This window comes from Psittacula echo (genome assembly GCF_963264785.1).
Source record: "Psittacula echo genome assembly, chromosome: 7".
Classification (NCBI taxonomy): Eukaryota; Metazoa; Chordata; class Aves; order Psittaciformes; family Psittacidae; genus Psittacula; species Psittacula echo.
Genome location: NC_137740.1, coordinates 60,751,412 through 60,776,636, shown reverse-complemented (window position 1 = coordinate 60,776,636; position 25,225 = coordinate 60,751,412). Strand labels below are relative to the sequence as shown.

General features: G+C 42.8%; 1 protein-coding gene across 1 annotated transcript in view; it reads right to left on the bottom strand.

The window, feature by feature from the left end:
- The window catches only part of HS6ST1 (heparan sulfate 6-O-sulfotransferase 1), a gene marked incomplete at both ends in the record, with an annotated part of 187,338 nt that overhangs the window by 94,638 nt on the left and 67,475 nt on the right, over window positions 1-25,225 (bottom strand). The gene's annotated exons all lie outside the window — the stretch shown is intronic.

The window sequence follows — 25,225 nt, the reverse complement described above, 5'->3', positions numbered from 1 at the left end:
TTAAAAACACAGCCAGGTCATTATAGCCCAAGTCAGATGAGCCAGGCTACTAAACGATCTGGACTAAAGCCAAAACAAAATCAGTCTTGGAAGTTGCAGGAATGTTAGTCAAAAACCTCACACTGATAGCAAATTCACTGTTGACTTCTTCCGACCTTCCAAGATGAGGTAGGTACAATTCATCCCTCTTCCAAACTGCAGTTTTGGAACTACTATGGTATAAGTGAAGTACTACTTTAAAACCTTCCTGTTGAAAGGTACTTTGGTGTTGGCTGAGGATTGTTTAATGAGCAGAGGCTGGTTTTAGGCATTCAGGTGTAAGCAGTCAGCACTGTAGGCTCCCACTTGTCCCAGGCAGGACTGAGAAACTGGTGCTTTCCCTTCACAGAGTTATGTGTCACCCGTCACTCCAGGTACATATTCTCATGGACTCTGTCGTTTCAGAAGCACCTCACATTTTAAAGTGTTACTCAATATGCTAACTAACTTAGCAACCGCACAGCAACAGATAGACCGGAGATATTTCTGTGTCCCAAAGCCTGGCATGGGTGAAATGTCTGCAGTTTGGTGTGATGGAGGACATTTTAGCTGATAAAATGGATTGAAGCAGCTGCTCCTGCAACAGTAAGCCTCGTTTTTATCAATAGTTGGAGCCAAAGAGCCAGGCTCTGTAGAAAACAAAAAAGCTCACAATCCCTAGAAGGGGCACATCTACTACGTTCACTGCCTAGGCAAAGGATACTGGCATCTGTTCTGGAAGGCAGTGAATGTGGATCAAAAAGCTGCTTGGAAATGGTGGATAAGCATCAATGTTGCACTTTCTCCAGGGCAGAGGTGAACAGATGGCTGAGCAAAGAACGAGCATCCTGCTCCAGAGAAATGAAGAGATTTTTCCAGAGTGGACCTTTACCTATCAGTGGAAGTGAGCAGTGGGATGTACAAAGACTGATTTCCCAGGGCCTGGGGTTTGATTATCCCATGCCTAACAAAAGCAGGAGCTCTACTCAGCATTTGTCCTGAAGCAGAGGCATGTGTCCCAGGTGGATTCATTAATGTCTAATAATGTAGCTGAGCTTACCCCTAGCCCTCCCCTCAAGTGGGGAATTAATTTGTGTCTCTTCACTTTGCCTGGCCACCTATTTTCACTGAACTTTCTGCTGAAATTGCCTAGTAGGTTCAAACGCTTTTAGAACAGGAGTGACAAGCCATGAAGACAGATGATACAATGACATACGCCTCATTCTCTTAAGAATCCAGGCTAAAAGTGGCATAGGACTTTCTTTTTTGGCACAAACCCCCTAATGGCTGATAATTTCAGAATGAAGATTTTGATTTTCCTTTTAAACTGTTACGATAAGCAACTATAATTAAGGGATCCAGGCCTGAAATGTGGTGTACAGACCAGACGTCTGAATTCAGGGGTGACCTGGGCAGAAAGCATTTCAAGTATGAAGCCTCTGCTAATTGGAACCACACTGCCACAAGCCAAGTAAGGCATGGCAGCAATTCCTCCTGACACCAAAGTTACCAGGAAATACTTGCTTCCTGAACTGTTTCTGGAAGCACCACACTACTGACTACTGCTAATTTGTATTGTGAACATCTACTAGGAAAGTATAGATGACTCTGCCTATAACCAAGACTCAATCACTGCTGCAGGTCTTGTGCTGGCATGCAGGTTTCCAAGTGTGGCACGATGACTGACCCTGTAAATAAAGAGTCACTACTGTCTTGCATGTGCTTCATGCTTTGAATCTATTTGTGTTTTTTAGCTGCTGGCACCATTAAGGGAGATGCTGTTCTCAATTAAAACCAGCCCATTGCTTCCCTAGGCTTAATTAGGAGCAGGGCTGTACATTCTGGCACCAGCAGTATTTTCTTTTCAATTAATGGACTTAACAGGCAGCAGATGCCAGAGTCTTCCTTTCTCCCCTCTGCAGCAAGCACCCCACCCCAATATTAAAATAATCATTGACGATGATTTTAAAGATACAGCTAATTCAGATACTGCTTCTGGAGCCGAGAAGATTTGTTTAAAAAACAAAATCAATCCCATGTACATTTCAATGCTGACAAAGCCCATAATAACCTTCCATCTTCTCTATACTGCAGAGCAGATAATAAATACTTAATTAAAAGGAGAACGGTGAATTAAATAACAGTGCGAACCATGACAGTCTAGGATTACACTTTGTGGGTGGATTTACCAATGGTAAGGCTAGTAGGGAATGGGACATGCAAAAAGAATGCAGTTATTTTTTCTTACTGAGAGGTCACACATTCCAACTTTCTTGCATTGTTTCCTTGAACACAAGATGCAAAAAGCAAGCAGTGATTCCTCTTAATGGAAAACAGTAAAATTCCAATGAAAAATACACCAACCACATTTCAGACTCTTCTACAGTCGTTCCTTTATGGCAGGACATTAACCTATGCCTGTGACTTCAGCTAAGACTTAGTGATATAAGTGGAGATTCTGAAATAGGATTTTTATTTGATTAATAGTGTATGCAAGAGTGTAGAAAGATGAAAATTAAAACAAAAAGAAAGTTGGTTTTGTGGACAGTTTCAACTCCTAGGTGGGTTTCTCACCCAGAAAACATCTTCAGCTGCCTCTTTGTACAGCCAGACAGTAACTATAACGATCAGCTAATGAACACGACACAAGCTTTCCTGGTAGCTTGGAAGCCAGGTACCAGTGCACACGCTCAGGCTGGAGGATGCATCTCCTATTCATAAAGGGACATAAACCAACTCAACTCATGCCCAAATTGAGCACATTCACAGCAGAGCACACAAAGGCCTGGTGAGATCTGTCAAGTTTCAGATAAATGTTCTTTTACTGATATTGACACAAAGCAATGAACTATATGGTTAGGGGTATCTTCTGTGGCAGACTAAACTTGGAAGAGCTCCAAAAACTGAGCCTCCTCCTAACTCAAAATTACTACAGAAATGAACATTTTAAACCATACATGCAATGTGGTGGTTAAAAAGTGTCGAACAGGCAACCCTGAAGACATGGAGTGAAGACATCTTGGTGAAATACCACATTTTATCTTTATGAAAGTGATCACATAGCTGAAATATTTCTTAACGCTGTGCTTCACAGGTAGGTGTCTGAGGCTACCACTAAGAAATGTCACCTCCATCTCTGCATTTACTTCAAGTTCAGTTGGCGTATTTGCTGAGAATGAAGGGCCACCTATACCTTTAGCATGTACCTGAACAGCAGCACCATGGTTGGACTCTTCTCCTGTTGGGCACTGCAGACAGCAGTGAGACAATACCTGCTTCTCAGACGCTATCAACTAAATCACATGAATCTCTACCCACAAATTGTCATGTCTACTTACACCTTGTGCAAGTCCTTCTGTGGGTAACAGACCAATGAAGCCTGGTTTACAGTACATTTGAATATTAGTTTTATGAGCTGGTGTTGACTCTGATACGTAAGAAGCTGTAGCCATCACCCTTGTGAGATTATTGCCTTTATGTTGTAGCCTGCTTTCGTTAAACTTTCTAGACTTTCTCTTTAAGGTGACTACTCCTCTTTGGCTGGAATTTGCCAGACTTCTCTACTCCAGCTGCTTGGGTAGGGGATTCAACAGAAATACAGCACACTTGCATAAAGCTTGTTCACTTCGAAACTTAGTTCAAGGCAAGGTTGGGGGAATCATTTAGAGCTCAGGATGATAAGCACACTGTCCAGGCAACAGGGACTACAAGCAGGTTTCAGATACACCTGATAACAACGCTGCCTTTTTGTCAGGCCTGAGTAGGAATGCATTTGAGAGGCACGGATGAATCACATGTAAAATCCTGCCCACAGTCTATCAGATACAACTTGCTTTTAAATCTCAAAGGCTAACAGACATGAGGTTAAAGGTTGCTTGCATAACATACTCTGATAGCTGTCCTATTCCTGTTTTCTCCCTTACCTATAAGAAAGGAGGAATATATTGCCACAGCAGAGAAGCACCTAAATCTATGCACTGAACTGCAGCACCCTAAATCAGGGTTTCTGTTTTACAGCAGTGGGCCACCATTACTTAACAAAGCAATCTTTAAACCTGATCATATTTAGTGCTTGAGAACATCTATCTGTTTTAAGTGCCATAAGGAATTCTGTGATGTGGAGCTCCTTCTTTTACTAACGCTTGTGAGCACTCACCTCTCTCTCAACTGGCTGCCACATTGCTCTCAGACAGCAACTCTCAGTCACTGTCCCCCACAGTCAACTGTACCTGCAAATAAATGGCAACATATGGCATTTTTCAACAGGCTGGCCTACCTTGTTCAGTGTTCCGCACATCTAAAGTCTACAAGATCTCATGGATTTCATTTTTGAGCACTGTAGTACAAAAGGTCTGGTGTCACCCTTTTCCTGTCTCTGCAATTTAGGTCAATACTGGTCTTCACTTCATGGTAGAAAGCCAGGAAGAAAGAGGAAGGGAACAGTTTGCTTTCCTTTAGTCTGACAAAACTAACTTGCCTTTCCATCAAGCAGCTGGATCAGATCAGGTTTAAGAGAAACTGTCCTTAATGAATTCGATAAGATTAAATTTAATTTAGGAAAAGCAAAGGGGCTGCCCAAGGGAAAATCTCCCTCTCCACTCTATAACCCAGACTGGTTCCAACTCCATACTCTCTTTCACAGAAACTGTGAATGTGAAGGATAGGGTCATGCATAGTATTTAAAAGGCAAATATAACATAATTGTTGCTGGCACCAAAATCATTACTCATATTCAAGCAAAATACTGAGCAATTGGAAAAAGAATAGCCAAAAAGCAGGGGAGGGTGAAGGCAGATTGGGGAGCCGTTTTTATGTGGAGTCTCAAAAAGCAAGTCTGCTTTTTGTCAACTGAAAGGAATCTGGGACAGTTTTGCAATCTGAAAGTATTGTTTACATCAGAACTATGCTCTTCTAATGCTTTCCTATGGCTACACTTATTCTTTACTGAAAAGAAAGCAAAGTATGTAATTATATGCCTGTAAGAGCAAACAAAACCAATAATGAAAAAGCATTTCTTACATAGAGAGAGGAAAGAGCAGAGAATTGTCCCACCCAACTTTTAGACACTTACCTGAGATACCTAACCTAGAAACTTACTTGATGCCTAAAACCTGAAACACACATGTATTGTATCCCCACTGGCTGAAATTCCTTTAAAGTCAAAGGGCACAGAGATGCAGCAGAGGACCAATATCACAGTGAAGCCCCACTCTAACCTCTCCAGTTAGAGACTGGAAAAGGAGCTTACATGGAGGTTGGTCATTATTATCATTACACGCCTGTTAATTCCGGCTACCGTACACTGAACAGCTTCTGGGTTTTGTAGTCTGTCAGCTTTACCATTTGCACAGGTAGTTTAAACACCAGCGAAGACTGTTTTAAAATTGGAAAACAAGTACAAACCCATAAACACTAATAAAGAGAAGCTCTACAAAAGGCTTGAGACAGACCAGTTGCAAGTGGCTGATATTCCTTTAAAATGCTGGTGTGAACAATGAGGAGCTTTGGGATTTGAGTGGGGGTAGACTGTCCTACTCTGAGCTAATAACATCCTATTGTAATTCTCATCTCAGCGATAAGAAGTCAACTCAATTTCCTAGCTTAAACAGGACCTTCTGGGATCCAGTATTTATATGCCATCCAGAGAAAATGAATGAAAAATTAATGCATGCAGCGAAATATAGGACTACTTCAACATTACATATTCTTACATACTTCAGAACTCTCAGACATTCAGTGTTGTTCCTAAGAGTAACTAAATTTGAAAAGAAGAAAAGGTGCATTACAAATTGCTGCTAATCATGCCATAATTTTATCAGATGCTAAACATTCCTGCCCAAGAGGCACTGCCTCTTTCCTGCCATAGCTCTAACAGCAGGGAGCCCTCGTAATAACACAGAAATACAACCTGACTGAATTCCCTAGATGGGAATATGCTATACATCCTGTCGCCACACTGGGGAAACGCGTTTGGCAGCTGACTCCCACAGCTTGCCATTAAAAGAAAGGCCAAACATCTGAGGGCAGGCAGGAGAGCTCCTTGTGGAGCACGCAATTTCTTCCCCCTGTACATGATACCACCATTACACGTTTTTCTCCTTGAGTCCATTCATCAACTTGAAACGAGCACATCACCGCAGTCCCACAGCGTAGGAAGGATTGCTGCATTTCTACTTGTTTCTCCAGTAATGCTCCAAGAACACATAGTGAGGAAACCTTGCAGACATCTCCCAAGCACACTTCGTGAGCCCGTTTTTAACGCTTATCATCTTCTTGTAGCAAGAACTGTAATTCTTCATTCCCGCCGGCTGATTTAAACACACTTTAACAAGAGTCTTTAAAGAGCTACTGAATCATCGTGAACATCTTTAGGAAACAGGATCGCCACACTGTACAGATAAGATATTTGCCTTGATATTTCAGCCGATTAAATAACTGTCATCAAAAGCTTGTCCTGCTTTCCCAGGCATATCAAGTAGGGTAACAAAAGATATCATCTGTCTTTGAAACTCATATACCCTTGGACTTTCATCACAGCAAGACTGCTACTAGTTCAATAGATTGTCTTCCAGTGGCCTAAAAAAAATAAAGGGCATTCGAATGCCCGCAGACAAATCTCACACATTCCCTGTCTACTCCGCAGTTGTAAAAACCACTCACTGCATCATCAGCTGAAAAGCTGAGTAACCAAGTCTGCAGCTTGACTCTTTCCTGCCTCAGCTGAAGAACAGTAAGGGACTGAGTGCATGCTCTAAGCTCCCGGCAAACACAGTACAAGTTCATCTAATTCTTGGAAAAGAGGTGACATTTGACTGCTTAGAATATAGAAAATGGGTGATTATGAGACTCTGAAAAAAAACCCCAAACCCAAACCAAACCAAACCCAAACCAGACCAAACCCAAACCAGATCAAACCCAAAACCAGCCGGAATAGGTTTTCAAAAAAAGTCAGTATCCAAAAGCTCCTGGACTTTTCAGAAAGATGAGATTTTGTTTTTTCTAAGTAAACCTAAATGTTGCTTTAACATACTCTGCTTCTCATCTCGTTCTTTGTTCTCTCCCTCACACATAGAAATGGACATCTGCCCTAAGACAAGTATGATAATTTATGTGAAATTCATTCATCTCTCATGTTTGATATAAGCAGGGTTTCCATATAAAAATCAAACATGCTTTTGATTATTAACTTACTGGTACAGGTGACATTAAATGAAACACATTATCCTCAGGAAAATAGGTAACAAAAGCTAATATAACAAAGCCTGTGGTTTTGAGAAGGCTCTATTACTAAAGGAAAACAAACAACAAAAAGCATGGCAGTGAAATGTGTTTTAGCACATTTATCTGCTTAGAAATTGATGATCTCTATTTTCAAAAGATAAAGGCATAATAGTTTCACCTAGCCTTTTAAAATATAACATCAGCAGTATCTTAGCTTAGGTATTCAGGCAGTTAAATACTACAGGCTACTAGAAAACAATAATCTATACTGTCTAACCAATAATGCAAACGCACCTCTCAAAGGGCATGCCATGAGATGAAAGAAATATGGATTCACGTTTCAATGTAGCCCTTGCAGCCATGTTCTCGTGTTGTAACAGAGAGCACCCTGAGGCATGTGAGCAGTGCACCTGGCTCAAGTTTGTTGAGAATGTGAGGTTTGGACTTGCTAAGTTCAAAGCCAGGCCAGGCAGCTGCTGATTTGTGTTCCTTCTGTAATTTCTGTAGCAATTCCTTCTAAGATTTCTTCAAGACTGATAAATGCTCTGGCGATGATCATAGCATCGCCTTGGATTAAAAATGTGCTTACCACTCTGCGTAACCATCCTAAGTCTTGCATTTTACTCTTGTCGTGGTTTAAGCTGAACCCGGGACAACTCTGCACATTGGATATACAGAGTAAAGCAAAACGTACTGTTTGAAAACTGTTACCCCATGAAGTTAAGGGGACGCTTGTTCTGGCAGGACAGATGAAAGAGGCTATGATCAACAAAAAGGAAAACAGCTCCTGGGTTTTGGCTACTAACTGGGCTTCCACAAGTTAACCAGCAAAAATATCTGAAAAACAACAAAACAAAAACCCCAACAACTAACTCAACCAATGAAATCTGTGCCATGTAATGGTTACACATCAAACAGTCTAAATCAGTTTATACCGTTTGTGTCTTTCCCATTATAAATCTATTCCCTACAGTATAATAAGTACTATCTGTATCAGTCAAGCTTTATGCATCCATTGGGAGAACTATTCAAAAATTAATCGATTTCACTGTCAGGCTATTTCCCTTCCTTCCTCCCGATATCCTCTCAAGCTTTCCTCTTCCTTGATTTCCTGTACTAGCTCTATAAATCACTCTCCTCCTCGCGTATCTCATGTTTGCCTTGAAACTACATTCCTTCCAGCCACTAATTTTGTAAATTAGCACATGAAACAATAGGATTTATCTGGCAAGAGTTACTCCACATAAACTCTGCTGTTGACTGTTTGTGGTTGTGCTGCTCATTAGGACCAAAGCGCTGGCAGGACGTGCACCACATTCACCTCTATGTTTTCTTTCCCTCAAAACCAGAGCAGCGTCATCTTTCAGGCTCCTCTAGCCAAACCAAACCAAAAAATATATCCTTCATGTGAGGTGACTAAATGAAGCCAAAGCCTGCGGAGATGCGGTAACCTGCACATGCAATTTCTTCTACAGCATCCCTCACCACGAAGGCGCAATAGTCTTTTAACTGTTAAAGACAATAGAATCATAGAACAGTTAGGGTTGGAAAGGACCTTAAGATCATCTAGTTGCGGTAGTTGCATTTGAGTCCACCACAGGGTAGATACTCCTGAAAGAACATTTGAGCTCGGTTATCACAGCCTGCCCTGTGGCAACCAGTAAAGTGTGACTAATTTGTGAGAGAGGATTGTTTGCAGAAGGTACAGCTAATTAAAATAATAAAGGATAATACAAGATAAAGACCTACAGAAGGTAAGTGGATAGCAGGTCTAGGACAAAACCTGCTGGAACACACAATCTGCTGCACAGACCCTCAGTCAGCTGGGTAGTTCAGGACACGCTGACTCACAGCAATCACTGGAACCCCACTTGCATTTACTCTGGATTAGATACAAATGTGGAAGAGAAGTGCCCCCGTGTTAAGACTTGGCATTACCACTGTAACATTAATTGCTCTGACAGTGGAGATCACTAAAGAAGCTTATTTCTCTCCGTTCCCCTTTAAGTATATTTCTTGAGCAAGCATTCCTGGCAGGCATAATTGCTGCCAAAACTATTCTTTGGAGAAATCAGAAACCCAGTTTTATCCTATGTGAAGAAATGCATCCACATGCTTTATTAGCCACCCACGTAAGGACAAAGTACAGACTGAATTTCATTTGGGTTTTCATTTTAAGCCCTGTATCTTAAGCATTATTCTTCATGTTGGTTCAGCTGACCTTGACACTTTTATATTCATGATGGAGTTTAAGTAGAGTCTAAAAGATAAAAATCTCTCTTCGGTTTCCTGCTCGCTGTTCCTGTGATACTTACAATCAGTGAGTACAGAGCATCTCTGTGGTAAAGTCTTACAAACAAGCTGTGTGACAGTTTTTAGATAGTAAGCCAATATAAATGTGTTCATCATAATCTGCTTCTATTTTATAACTGCAATTCATATATATTCTTTGGGCTTAATACCACAATATTTTACTTTCAACAATATTAGCTGAATGGCAGCAGATAAATAAGCACAAGAGGATAGAGTTTACCTACATTTTTAATGGAAGCTTCATGAAGTCCCCACTATGAGGCCTTTAAAATAACACACAACTAAGAATGAGAAGATCCTGTCACAAACTAAGCAATGGGAGGCATAAACAGAAGAGAAAAACCCTTAAAGAAGCTTTCCACAGCACAGAAAGGATACTGGGCTCAACCCCTGTATTCTTGTAGGTAAGCAACAAAATTCCCACCAGATTCAGCAGTGTTCTGCCTGGCATTTGAAGATCTGGAAGGGAGGAGGAATACAGCAGCTTACGCCTTTACTTACTACCAAAGCCTCCTAAGTGAACAAAAGAACATGGGAAGCTTCAGGGAAAGAGCCAGCTGATCAAACCAGACTCAACAAAACCTGACCTCCTGGGTACACATTACGAGCAGCTAGCAATCAAAATATCCACAAGGATCCGCCTTCCAGAAACAAGATCTGGACATCATGATGAGCAGTGCTCTAATCAGTCTGCAGAGACGGAGAGATCACAACCAAAACTGAGAGCAATGAAACTGAAAATGCTATACTGGGTAAGCCAGTGGCAGGTCTTCTACCACGTACAGTCACAGGCTAGTAAATGTATTTGTCAAAGCAATGGTCTTTACCAGATGTTATAACCAACACAGGGAATTCCCTTGATGGGAAAGAGCAGAACCTGGCTCACCTTGTTTGACAGAGCTGGGACTGACCATACAAGTGCGAGAGTTCATGGATACCTTAACCAAAGCCCACAACAGACTTCTTCTGAGGGGAGATGGAGAAATCTAATAGAGAACAAGTAATGAGAGTCTCTTGATATATCCTTTAAGAGTCAGACAACCCACCCACCTGCAAGCAATCTGTGGCTATCTGTAGCTCTCAAAGAACACAAACAGTTTGTGGTTTCACTCTGGGAAATCTACCCAGCTCACCAAAGTGCCCAGTAGGGTGATAATGCTCAGCTCTGCTTCTCCTTCTTAAATAAGGAAAGCAGGCCAGAATGCATGCGACATGAGAATCTGTATGTTTGAACTGCCTAAAGGTTGCCACAGACATTTGGAAGGACTGGCCAGATCCTAACTGCATGTTACACTATAGACAACTACTTTTCTTTTTTAAAGACATACGTTGTCTTAAGATAGTAGCTATTACTGGTCCCTGTCAGGCAAGCACGGATAACAGCAGCACCTTGCCCTACCATTGGCTTGCCATGCAAAACCATCACTTGCAGGGAAATGGAATACTTCACTCAACATTTATGTGTCTCAGATTTGTAGGTAGCTAAAATGTGACTGTCTACAATTAAGAAAGAAGCCTCCTGTAAATACACTGCCCTGTCAACAGCAACACTGACTGCATAAATGTAGCCAAATGATTACTAAATATGCTTCAGCATAAAGCCCCCAAGAAATTCCAGGCCACGGCTCACCTCCTCCTTATTTTAAAAAGACTCAGTAGCCGCTAAGGTCTTTTGACCTGCTCTGCCCTGTCGAGGATTTCTTAGCCAACATAACTACTTTTAAGAGCCATGGGTAGGATCCTGCTGCTCAGTTCAGTACCTAGAGGCTAATCCAATCTTGAAGGAAAAGGCAGCTGGTCTTGGGTACATATTTATACAGTGACTTACAGAAAGGATTCTTGGTCCACAAGCACTACTGTAAATATCTACTGAAGTGAATTAAGGTCATGGATTTATCACCAGTGTGCCTCAGGAGGTGATACAGGGCACGCATTACATGTAAATCCTCAAGACTCAGCCCTGAACTAAAATGTTCATCAGGAATGGTTTTTCCTTATTGTTTATACTGTAAGAAGAAAAAACATTGCAGAAACAGCAGCATACCTCAGCCTTGAACTTCAAAAGACCTTTTCCTCTGGCTAAGGGGGGATCCCTCCAAAGAAAGATCGAACTCAAACTTCCTCTCATTAGCCACTGTGATTTCCTATTTCCCGAGTAACGCATTTCCCACACCGACCAGACTGGTTTTCAGAGCAACGCTATTAACAGACATCCTTTGATTTTTTTGGGGCGTGCTTTTCATTGTTATCCTTAACAGTAACAAAGCTAATTTCAAAGCATTCGGATAGGTTGTCTTCATAGCACAAAACTGACACATGTTCTGTATGTTAAAAATAAACCTCAATGCTATTCTTATGCTGCCCTCAATGGGTTTTTCCCTTTCATTTTTCATATCTTTGGAAGTTACATTGCTTGTACAGAAATTAAAATGGGATAAGTAGTTCTTTTAAGCAAGGAATGAGGAAAAACCTGGGTCAACTGCAGGTTTAGAGGATTCAGTAGATAGTTGCTGCTTCTCTTCTGCAGTCTATACAACGCTCATCTGGCTACACTCTTGAGTTGGGACTGCTCAGAATGCATACTGTATCCTTTTCAGTAACTGAAAAGGAGCTGGACAGATATGTGTCACATGAAGTGACATCCTAAAGTGACATGGAAGTAAAAAATACCTGCTTGCTCAGCAGATTAATCAAAACCCAGGCAAACAAAGCACCAGCATCCGTGTATCTGAAGATGTGATTGGTGATGAACAAGATTCAAAGCAACAGATCAGGCTGTGCTTCGCCCTTTGTGGCACCTGGAGAGGCTGTGGGTGAGCAAATGCCACCAAGCTACAGACATCACCCAGATACTTCTAGCTTTGATGTTACATACAACTGTCATGGTAGACAGAACTGCAAGACAAGCTCCACGTAGCTCAAGCTCAGCTGCTGTATGCTGCGCTTCCCCAGGGCAGCACACATCAGCTCCACATGGGCACAAGCCAGCATGTTGCTGCGTGAAGTGAGACTACTTGGTGCCCACAGATCACATCTGTGAGAGAGGAAAGTTTAAACTGAGGTGAAGTTTTGTTTCATCATGCTCAGAACATACAATTTTAAAAGTTACAAAAGCCAGTGGATTGTCCCACAGGAGAACCCAAATTCCAGTATTATTATTATTATTATTATTAAGCAACCATGCCAAAAATAGTAAAACCTGTGAAAACTTAGGGTGAATTGTTCATTTAACTGCAAAGACCATGGACTAGCTACGTTTTGCAATGCAAGTCTTGGTGAGATTATTCCTTGCCAACATGGAGTTTGACACTGACTGCTCATGCCAGCCTGTGCCCATAATCTCTCTCCGCATAAGTATCCAGATAATACTATTTCTACTATTAATAACAATAAAAACACCTCCCCTGTATCAGGCCCAGTGAGAAATCCCAATCTGAAAGCATTTCAAATGCTGTCAACCATGAAAATCAATCAGCACCAACAACCTCGGCTGAAACGGGGCTCATGGAGCCCGTTTTCAACATCACTGGAGAGCTGCCAGCCTAATCCCCTTGCTGTAAATACAGCGCTGCGAGAGCCTCCTGACAAGGGAAAATGAGCAGATTACACAGGGAGGTAACAAGCTTGAACTGCAGCACGTAATGAACGGTGGGGTGGAGAAATCAGCCTTCCTTTGTACTCCCAAATTATTTGCTTTTGACCAGTCTTTTGAATAAACCTTCCAGTGAGAGAAGTTACCCCTATACACATCATTGCAGCCTTATTCTGAAAATAAGGTGGCAGTTGTTAGAGGCAAACTCTTTTGCCCAGTCAAACAGAAAATAAGCAATGTGGAAGCTCTCAGCTTCTCTCAACTTTACAATGCTAGCCTGACCTATGCACTCAATAGCTCCCAGAAAGCAGGGCTGCAGGGAATGGCTCCATCACAGACAGAACACTACACTCAGGGGCCTGAGGAGGCTGTCAAGAGGTTGCACTGCAGCATCCTCTTGATTTTCACTTTGGCCATGCAGGAAACAGTCTTTGAAATGGACACGCAATCAAACTTATTGCTTGCCCACATCTTTCAACGTTCAAGGTGCTCTTAAAAACTGGCCCTTCAAAGCCCCCTTAGTTCACTTTCTTATGCTCATGACTTGTTTGAAATGGTGCCTGCTTGTTACAGTGAGAAAGCAAACGTGAACCAAATAATGAAAATCCCACTGATGATAGCACAAGGAGTAACGGGTTTAAACTGAAACAGGGAAGTTCAGATTAGATATAAGGAAGAAGTTCTTCACTGTGAGGACAGTGAGGCACTGGAGCAGGTTGCCCAAAGAAGTGGTAAATGCTCCATCCTTGGCAGTATTCAAGGCCAGGCTGGATGGAGCCTTGGGTGACATGGTCTAGGGTGAGCCATCCCTGCCCATGGCAGGGGGGTGGAACTGGATGATCTTAAGCTCCTTTCCAACCCAATCCTTCCTATGATTCTATGATTCACAGACATGTATCATTCCTTAAACCCTATCCAGGACTCCTTAAACACTGCTTGACCTTTCGGCTCTACCAGGGCTACAACCCGCATCAGTTACCGCTCACCCTCACACAGCCTTTGGCCCGTTGTGCAAAGAGCAGGCAGCTGTTCGTAAGAATTATCCCACCAGCTACAAACTGCAAGTATTTTACAAAGCTTCCTCTTTGCTTTTAAGGACTTCACTGAAAGGACTCTGTGCAGAGGTCTACATGCTACTGAAATCAGCTGTGCACGTGGGCAGGCATGCATGCTCCCATGGGTTAGTGGAAAGAACGCTTACATGAAGTACGTCGAGGCATCCTCAAACATTCTGTCTTTGTGGTTGTCCATCAGGGCCTCAGGATTTTAATGGCTGTGTTTTTTCAAAACATGCATGCTCTTGAACAAAGAGGGCGCCTTGCAAAGCACTGCTTTACATGTTTGTTCTCACCAAACAGCTGTTACAGATAATATTCATGCCTGATTATTATTCATGAACGCTCAACTGAAGCATCTTTTTTTGTTTCCACAAATGTTAGGGAAACGGCTGCTTTCTCCAGAGCTGAAAGGGTGTTTGGCAAGAACAAGAATCCCCATTATTACCTTGATGCTCATGATTCTCAGTTGTTCATTTCCTCCCTTTAGAAATTTAAACCATGCAATCAGAACACAGCAACAACATCACCTAACTTGTGAGATCACTCACTAGCTCCACTTTTCCAAAGAGAAAATAATTCAAACAAGCTATTTCCAAATAACTGCTTGTCCAAACTACTCTATTAACATCATGTTTGCTTGAAATATGGAGTAAAATGGCTTGGGAAACAGTTTAGTCCACAGTGAACACTGGCATCATTTTATAGCCATGAGCCACTGATCAGACTTACTTCCGAACAGCTCTGCACGTGAGTACTAATGATGGGAGCAAGAGGATCATAAACTGCTTAAGAAGTCTGAGAAAATCTTGACACTTGTAGCCATAAATATTTCCTCTTCTACTACACCATTGGCGAACATGATCCATCTTGGGGAGTTTAAATTAAATTTAGTAGTAGATTTTGATACAAGAAGGTGGCATTCTCCAATCTACTCATATGGCAGATGGATTGATGGGATAAAGTACACACAACCTGTAAAACATCAGTAGGAGAAACATACATATTCTTCACCTTCTTCAAACTTGTTCTCTTGCTTGATACACTAAAGGCTTCCCTATTAGAAACGCTTCTTCAGCACAGCATTTGAGCAACAAAGTTGATCCTTGCTCTGCCTGCGCGTCTGGAAACCAAATCTTACAGCTAATTCTGAAACTGACAGAGGAGAGATTTAGATTAGATACATTAAGAAGAAGCTCTTCCCTGTGAGGGTGCTGAGGCGCTGGCACAGGGTGCCCAGAGAAGCTGTGGCTGCCCCATCCCTGGCAGTGTTCAAGGCTAGGTTGGACACAGGGGCTTGGAGCAACCTGCTCTAGTGGAAGGTGTCCCTGCCCATGGCAGGGGGTTGGAACTGGATGAGCTTTAAGGTCCCTTCCAACACAAACCAGTCTGGGATTCTACAAACCTTTCAGTGGAGCTCCTGTAATGAAAGCCTCTAGAAGGAAACCCCAAAGTATAACAGGCTTTTTCAACACATTTACAGATCTGTTCTGTTGCACTTGAATACAGAAAGGGTCTCATGTTCAGAACGAGAAAAATGGTCTTACTTCACACTAGTAAAATCAAAACAGAAGCTGCAAGAAAAAACAAACATATATCCTCCTCCCCCGGATTAAGTCCATTACAATAGCATTGCTACAGTGACCTGTTTGAAGCATTTAAGGGGCTTTGGTTCTTTTGGAATCTTTCGGAACCTTTTTTTCATATGTGTAAGAGAGATGAAACACAGTTTTACTGTTCTTCACTGTGTGACCCAATCATTACCTTCTATAAATTATTACCCATCCATACCTTACAGTATCCCTTCAGTAGCCATGTCAGAAGGATACCTACTCATTCTGGCTGGAAAATCCTACCCACAAACTTCTATTCTTCCTACAATAACCCAAACAATACTCCCCACCAGAACCAAACAAGAAGCTTGTACCGAGATGATTTCCCACAGTCTCTAAGAGCAAATGGCAGTGATAAAAAGGAAATTCAGAATGAAAAAGCCAACCCCCAGGATACTGATGGTAGAAATGACAAAGGAAATCAAGGACTGGAAATCAGGAAAAATACCTCTGTGATTCAGACAAAATACATGATAAAAAAAAAAAAAATCAGGAGAACCCCATGCAATCAAGGCAAGAATCAATTGGGTGTGCATCGGGGCAGCTTCTCAAATCACAGGAGGATTCGAGCTGCCGCTCATATGCTGAAGAGAGTTCCAAGAATCAATTAAATTAAATGTCCAAGAATCAATTGAAGAGGGAGGGGAACAAGCAAAGAGGGAAAGGGACACAGATACCTGCAAAGGGGCTGCAGTGGGGACGCAGGGCAGGCTGGGCAGGGGCTGTGGGCAAGGCAGCCTTTCAAGCTCAAGAGGAGGACTGGCTGGCCTGGTGTGAGCCCGTCAGCTGGAGCGTGCTGCTCCCCATTCATCATCTGGTGTAAACCTGTGTTTCAGCAGTGGGCCTGACAAGAGAGCCAGGATCTAATAAAACCCTGACAGACAAAGTGAGACAGCCTCCTGCCTGTCTATCCCCTTCCCTTTGAAATGCGGAGTAAGGGTTGGGGGAGAACAAAAAGTCACTGATGATTGATAACAACTTAATATCTTTGTGCAGCTTTATCAGGCTTTTTAACTAATGACTGAGGCAACTCCACCTCTATGAAATCAATCATCATGTCATAAAAGCCTGAAACAGTACAAAATTAAGTGCTTGCCCCAGGGATATAGAGCATGTGCCATGTTTAAAGTGAACCTAATTCTGCTGGGGGTCCCTGGAAGTTATTTTTTAACTTTCATTTCCCTTGGAGATACTCGAGATGGGGAGAAACATGCAAGAGAATCCAGAATTAGTGCCTTCCTTTAAAGAAATGAGCCAAGTAATCCTTTAACTCACTTATCAGAGCCATGCGCTTATCAGAGAACTGAACTGGGGGATCTAAATAATTCAATCACAAATACACCAGCAGGAATAACCCTGCAGCAGTTGAACAGGATGGACAATACGACCTCGTTCTTCCCCAGGATGCTCAGTCTTCCACAGAAAGGCAAACAAACCCCATGTATTAGATTCTGTGACCTTACTGTAAGCACTACAAACTGCCTCTTCTTTTAACTTTAACCATGCTTGGAAACCATCCATTCTTAGCCACCACCCTCAAATAGAGACAAGGGCAAGCAGGTGAAGATGAGCAGATGGAGTATTTGACAAGTACAGTGTACCCGTCTCAGGACAGATGAGCAGAATCAAGACTCTGCTTCTCCAGCAGGTGTATGTAGGTACAGAGCACTCCTTGAACTTCACTGGGAAACTGCCACCTTCCCCATGAGACTGCACTGTGTCATCGATAGCCTGCCAAGTTATTTCTGACATCAGCGTATTGCTCTGGTAAGATGATTTAGTCTTCGCCACTCAAAGATACAGAATTAGAAGATACTGAAACTTAATACCCATTGTTAAGAGGGAAATAGCTAGGCAATCTTAAGGAAGCGATTGATGGCAGGAAAGAGAAGGGGCCAACTTAAATAAGTCCATAATTTAGGACTTGGCAGCTCCTTTCTCTGCTAACTGCGGGTAAGAGGGGGAACCACTGAAACCCCTACTTTCTATCTCCTTCTTTTCTGTACAGTGAAAAGGAAAACAAGAACTCCTTCTGCATTGTACCTCACATTCCCTGCAGCCTCTTCCCATTGGCAGAAGAGTTGAGCGAGGGCTCCCAGGAACACTCAGCCCTTTGTCTGCTTGCTCGTGCAGATGCATCTGTATCACTGTTGCTCTCCTCCTGCACCACTGAACTTTCTTAATGCCTTTCCTTCCCCTGCCGTTTCAGCCACAAACGTTCCTGTGCTTTATGAAAAGGAAGATTTTTCCCCCAAAGTGTGTCAGACACCAAACCGTGTGCTCAAGGCTTAATTTCCTGAGCGATTTAAATGCTGCAGGAAAAAAATCACATCATCTTCGAGCTCAACCTCTTGTAATCCTTGACTGGGTATTTATGTGACAATGACTTAAACTGTCAGCAGCAGCAGCTGTTGCCCACTGCCAGGTGAAGGTGAGATCGGGAGAGCTTTTCTCCATAGTCAGAAGAGAAGGGATCTGTTTCTATTTTGATCCTGTTTGTAACCACACTAACCTTTTAAACAGGCAGGGCTCCTGCCAAGTCTGAATTACTTGCCAGGGGATTTGGCTATTTTACAGCTCAAATTTGATACAAGCCTTGGGATTGTTCCCCCTTCCCCTTTCATACAGAACATTATTCCAACCCCTCCCTGTTCACAAACTTTCCAAGAACTGTATTGAGACAAAATCTAAACTGGCACATTTTTCATACACTTCATGGCAATATTCCTAACTACTTTTGCAGGCAGCTGGAGATGTGCATTATCCTGCCATAAAATCACAACGTTTAATTTGCAACATCACAGTTGCTTCTATGGCAACAGATGGTGACATCAAACACAGGATCATGACTTCACTATGGGATCAAGAAGGATTAGCTTTGCACAGAGGAAGTTAAGATCTAATACAAACAAATAGCCTGAACAATTGCAAGGAGAATTTACAGCAGCATAGTTTACTCCCTGTGTAAATGTTCTTCTTGTTTACTCCTGTATGAAAATCCCTTTAAATCAACCAGCTGTTTGTAAATTAAACACAAATGGATTAGCTTTAAATCAAGCTCAAAGGTTTAAGGTGGGGTTTGCACACGTAACCAGTTAGGATCGCATTTGGACCTCTAAGTTCCACCTGTACTAAGAAAGAAGAGGCCAGAATTACAATATCCTTCCCTTACATTGCCTCAAGGATTTTTACCTGTGTAAATGTTCACCTGCCTTAAGCAGGTATAGCATGAATGCAGCATACTTGCCTTCAGCACTGCTTGCTATCCCTGAAAACCATGTGGAGACAGTTATTTAATTGCATGACATATTCTCTTTCCCAAGAGAATCCTTAGATGGATGAATTCCCTGGCCTTTCACCTTTATGTTACCAAAACAGGACCAAACAGAGGGTTCCTAGCTTTACACGCCCCTCTAGAGACACCTATTATTAACATCTAGAGACATCTATTATTAACTGTCCCCAACAAGAGCCAGCCCTTAGCGGGACAAGCACATCCAATCAAAGAATCACCTTCCCCTAAGGAGTAAGGAGAAATAATGCAGACGGATCTTCCCAGGACACAGCTGAGTCTGCTGGTGGGATATGGAAATCCACATTCTGCAGCTGTTCCAAGGACTCTCGCAGGCGGCAGAAGACGCAAACCCCTTTTTAGCAGTAGCACAAGAGGGAACTGCCCCTTGGGAACCACCTTTACAGCAAGTTCTGAACCAATTCTCCTCCTCTTTGTTAGATTCCTGGGTGCTGGCACTCAGTAGGTTGATTCTACTACATATGAAAACCCGATTGCCACATTCACGCACTGGATCGCGCAACTGTTCAGTTACCAATACATTTTTCACCCTAGTAGACGCTAAGTCCTTCCAACAAGTGGCACTGAACTTTCTGATAAGCATTCCAAGGAATTCTGCTAGACTACAGCATTTGCTGTGCCTTCACAGCCCATTTCTATTTGGAAACTGGGCCAGCTTCCACGGCTTTTCTGCCTCCAGAAGCAGGAAGCTCAGCACCGCGCGTGTGCCCTGCCATTGCTAGCCATGCCTCCGGAGAACCACCATCGCAGGGTAGAAAGTGACTTCTGATTTCACACTCAGCCTCATGCCTCTTTGATGAGATGCCAACTAGGGTATGAAATTCTCTTTTACTAGCAGAGTTTTCTTTTATATGGACACATCAATTAGACTACCAGTCCTGTTGCATAAAGCAGATTATGTTGATTAGCACAGCCCTGAAGGAAGAGAAGACTTTGAGCAGTTCTCTTAAGAATTAAAGCTAGGCAAAAGCTGAACCACACAGCAGGGCAGGAGAGTAGTTTTAAACCTCACAATCCACTTCCATAGGTTTGTAAGTGCTCTCTACTTTAGTTAGAGGGACTTCTCTTTGTCCGAAGTATAGTTTTGTTGGACTACTCTCATCGGTGTTAATAAGCACCAACTTATAGTTAAGGGGCTTGCCTAGGTAAATACATTCATTTTGCAGGTGTACAATTAATATAACATCAAAGTACATCAGGAAAACAACAGCACGAGGAGCACTGTGGATACTGTAGTGGGACACATCAGTGACAGTCCCTTCCACACTCAGTTAATTTGAAGTGACAGATTTTTGGACCTTCTTCCACACACACTTAGGTGATAATGGGAAATCTTTCAGGCTACGTTGTCACCTCTCCTCTTCTTTTCCTGTCCCTTCTCAATTCCAACCAGCAGCTCCCCTCATGTTCCTACTGAGCCCAGCTCCTATCTCAGTGAGACCATTAGATACCATTTCTTCCTCTAATAATTGTAAGAGGAAGCCGAAAGCTTTCCATTCCCAAGACACTGTTGGCCTGAACTAAAAGCATTTTACCTCATTTAGTGAAAGAAAGACTGAATATAGAGAAAGGAAAAGAACTGAACCACCTCAATGCTGCAGAGATTTGACAAGCCATTTAAATTCTAGACCCCAGTCCCAAGAGGCAAACCATGGCGATAACACACCCTCTCCCTGACTCCTTCACTGTTCAGCTATTAAACAGGGTGCTCGCTATGTGATCAACACACAGCTCTTGCCCGAGTAATTCGTGTGCCAGTGATGTGCAGACTAATGAAGCAGAGCAGTGGCTCCATCTAACACTGCCTTTGAGACCAGGAATGGAGACGAGACTCTATGAAGACACTCATGCTTCATTGGTGTGAAGAAAGAAAAGATGAAGAAATGTACGACCTGGAAGCATTAAAACTAACATTTAAGTCTTCCCCAAACAGTGTGCAGGTTCTCAAATGAGCTGTGTGCAGGAGTCGCTGGTCCAATTTATCTCTAGGTCAGGAGAAGAGGAGGCGAAGGAGTGATCCTCCTTCCCTGCCTAAGACAGAGCAGGAATAATGGCAGTTCCTGCACAGAAAGCTGCCATTTCATCCATGAGGTGCTGCTGCTGCTGCTGAGTGAGGGTCAGTAGCAAGGTTGCTTTGGCTGTGTTTAAACACACACCCGTAAAAATTATTAGGATGGTTCGTGGCCTTTGGTCTTCCTAAAAAGGCATGTTACAGACCCAAGTTCTTTCAGCCTTCCTAAAAGGGCTCTTAAATGAATGAGCCAGCCTTCATTTGACGCAGTTCTACTCACTACTCCCCCAAAAGCAATGCTTTCTCTGAGTCCTGACCAGCAGATGAACCCAGGGCTGGGCCTTGCTTGGATCCACATCATACCATGCTACCTATTCAAGCATGACCTCCAGAGGCTCAGACCCCTATTCATATTTCATATTCCACAGATGTCCCCACACACACACTTTTGCTGCCTGTTTTTAACGCACCACTGAGTCTCTTTACAACCCCTGCTTTAAATATATCTTATTTTTTGTTGTAAGAAAGCAATGAGGTGAGAAGCAAAACTGAAAGACCTGACAGTCCCAGCTTCCCACTGACATACTCCTTCGTTTACATCAAAAATCAGGGGCTGTAAGTGACAAGAAAGCTGCAGAGAGCACAGGGTGCAGAGAATCATTTCAAAGGCAGCAGCGACATGACAGCCTTCGAAGGCCAGAGTTGACGTTTGTCAGGCCAGGAGGATGGGGCTGCATTAAGCTGCATTTCATTAAGAAAATACTCAAAATCTATTAAAGGGTCCCATGTGGCTGCCTCACCACATTTAATTTAATGTCTTTACTCTCCAGTGACCAATCCACCCCTTACTTTCTTACAAACGATGACTTGTGGGTCTTAACCTTACAAGCAAAGATACGTTTGACCCATTAGTTACCCTATTTAAGGGCTTTTGTTAACCTACAGTATAGAGCTTGAGCCATGATTTTACATCGAGGATCCAGATCACAGAAGCAGATGGTGTCATAAAATCCCACCTCCCCCTATTCTGTTTATTCAACTTCTGCTGTGTAATTGACGTTCATTCTTTATGCACCATTTTCTAGGCAACACGTTATCCCCTCAGATCAAAAGCTAGGGCAGCGGGTATCTGAAATGCTGGCCATGGGTAATGCCTCAGGCAGCGCAGGCATTTGAAGCTGGTGTTTCTGGCCTATTTCTTGGGAGGAATGCCCCAGACTCCAAAGGCAAAAGCCTCCTTGAATATGTAAAAACTCCATTTACAATTGGCGAATTAGAAATGAAACGAAAGACAAACTATTCCACCTAAAACGCAGCCTTGATACTACAGTGCCTTCTATGTCTGTTTTAATTTTTTAAGCTTCCTATTCTCATTGCCCAGAGCCAGTTTCTCCCCACCGAATGTATTTAGTTTCTCCTTCCAGAAAGAACTGCAGGAAAGATAATAAATCCTGACTCTGTTGGCTACAGAGGAGGATTTCCTGGTAAGCTGCAAAGTTCACAACCTTCAAAATTCATCTCTTAGGAGAGACAGATGACTCGAAAACAAGGTCTGCAGAATGAAGGAATGGAAATAAAAAATCCAAACACAAGTGAGTCTCTCTTTTACATTACTTTTCTGAAAGAAACTGGAAAGCTAAAGGATCAAAAGCCCCCAAACAAACCCAACACTCAGCACTGAAAAACTGTCAAGAGGCATCATACATGTGCATTAGTAATAATAATAATAATAATTTACAATCTGCTTAGATATCCTGCTCACAGTTATTTAGGAAAATCCCTGCAGAAAAGATTTCCAAAGTCTCACTGGTTTGATTTCAGAAGGAAAGGAGATGGCTTGATGGTAAAGCATCGAAATTATAAAGTAACGTTAATTCTACTGCTGTTTACCACTAGCAGAACATCATGTTTCCTTTTGTGGGGTACTGGCCCCAAACCCAAGGAGCATGGTGACTGCCTGACAACGGGCAGGAAGCAGGCTCCTTCCCTCCCCAGTCTCACTTGCTGAGTTCTAACACGATGACATGTAAGGCAATGAGCTTGTATTGATTTTGCATTTGGAGCTGGCTCAAACACTCAGGCAGTCTCTTTACAGGAAAAAAAGATTATGTGGGAGCGTAGGAAGGACAGATCTGGTGCTAAAAGTAGCAGAAACTTAAATACTATTTCAACTCTTCACATTAAATGAGTTGTTTCTCTAAAAACAGGAGAAAAGCCACAGAAGTCAAATATACAGAAGAACTAAGAGAAGGTAGAAATACTGAAACGCAGAAAGAGCTACTGAAGGAGGATACTGGCTCAAATTTCCTGTTCGATCTGTTCCAACAAACTACCTTCCTTTGATCAGCTCTTCACACCCTGTGCAGTCAGTTCTGTTGGGCTGTGGGTGTGCATTTTCACCAGGCCTGCCTTCCTTGTTTCACATGTGAATACCCACCCAGCCACCACAGACAGACCACCCTGTGGGCATCCTTCCCCAACACAGGCATGCCTTGCGGGAGCGTCAGCAAGGACATCAAGACCTTGCAAAGTGTCCCAGAGGAAGGAATGCTCTGGGAACCACACTAACTTGCCTCTGTAGCTATGTAAAACAGAGACAGGAGGGAAAGCCTGCACTCCTTCAATGGTCACAGTGTGTTCTGCAGAAACTGCCTAAGTGTCATTGCCAGAAATCTCAAAGGCCAGAAAGCAAATTGAACTGCCTATAGAAGACAGCAAGCAACACCATCAGGTAATGGAATCTGTGTTGAGTACACAAAATACCCTTGTCTGCCCCTCAAATCATGAAATAACCCACTCCATGGAGTCTGTCAGCAGCCAGTCTCATGGGCCACTTGGTCCATAGGTTCTGGCTGCTAGGACCAAGCTGCTGCCCATCAGCAACTCAGGCAGACCTGATGTAACCGGGTCTCAACAGCTTCAAGTACAGGCCATTTTCCTGTGTATCTAGACCAGACACCAGCCTCAACATACCAGTCCTAGGTTGCCAGCGTAAGAGTCCCTCTCATAGTACAAAAATCAGTGGCGACTGCCACAGCTGAAAATCTCAACAGCTCATCATCGTAACTCACATTGCGCAAACCGGGTACTTTGGACAATTTCCAGGCAGCTGAACATCCACAGGTGGACAGACACATCCATTGGCCCTGTTCTTGCCACGCTGGCAGAAACCCTGCATTTCCCCTGCTCCTAGGGCCCAGATGCTGCAGATGCAGCGACACAGTTGTGGCAGGTGCAGAGCAATGGCAGAGCGCTCATCTGGAAGGCTCAAAGCCAGGCAGAGATTAATGACCCAATTCATAAACTCTGCCTCTTTTCTGCACACCATTTAAAAGAGCCAGGGCAAGGTGTTTAATGGCATGTGGGCTCAAAGGGCCATGGGATTTGCAGTGCAGCTGGCATGACAAGCAAAGCTACCTGAGGCTGTGATTGACATGACTGCTGCTGGAACTGGCCGGTGAGCCAAACTGGAGCGTGCACACTTTGCATGATTGCATGGGGCAATGGAAAGCATCAAGGCCTGAAGCGGGCCATATTCAGCATCTGTTTTTTTGAAAGTCACTGTCTGGGATCTGAAAAAAAAAGCAACCTTTCTCACCCTTTTCTCTATAATTAGTTTTAGCTCATACAAACTTGTGAGAGGAAGTTCAATAATTTGTGAAGAGGTGATAAATAGAGAACATGCTGCAGGCTATTAACAGGCTATTAGCAGAGCAAAAATCACTGCAAATTAGGCATAAGAATACTGCCTAATTGCAAAGCAAAATGTGGATCACCTGAAGTGAAATACATGTCCTGAAATCTTCCGTTTCTTTGCTCTACTTATCAGCTTCATGAAGTGTCATGGTAATCCTCAGAAGGAACTGGGCAACACCGGGGAGATGCAATGACAGCATTTTAAGAGGTAACACACTAATAATATAATCCTGCTTCTATTCTGTCAGGTAATCTGGAGTCTTGGAGCCTCTGGAAATACATTTTATGCTAAGCAAATGTTTGACATTCCTCCCTGTCCTGCAAAAATAAGTAAATATCATCATCATAGAATCATAGAATAGTTAGGGTTGGAAAGGACCTCAAGATCATCTA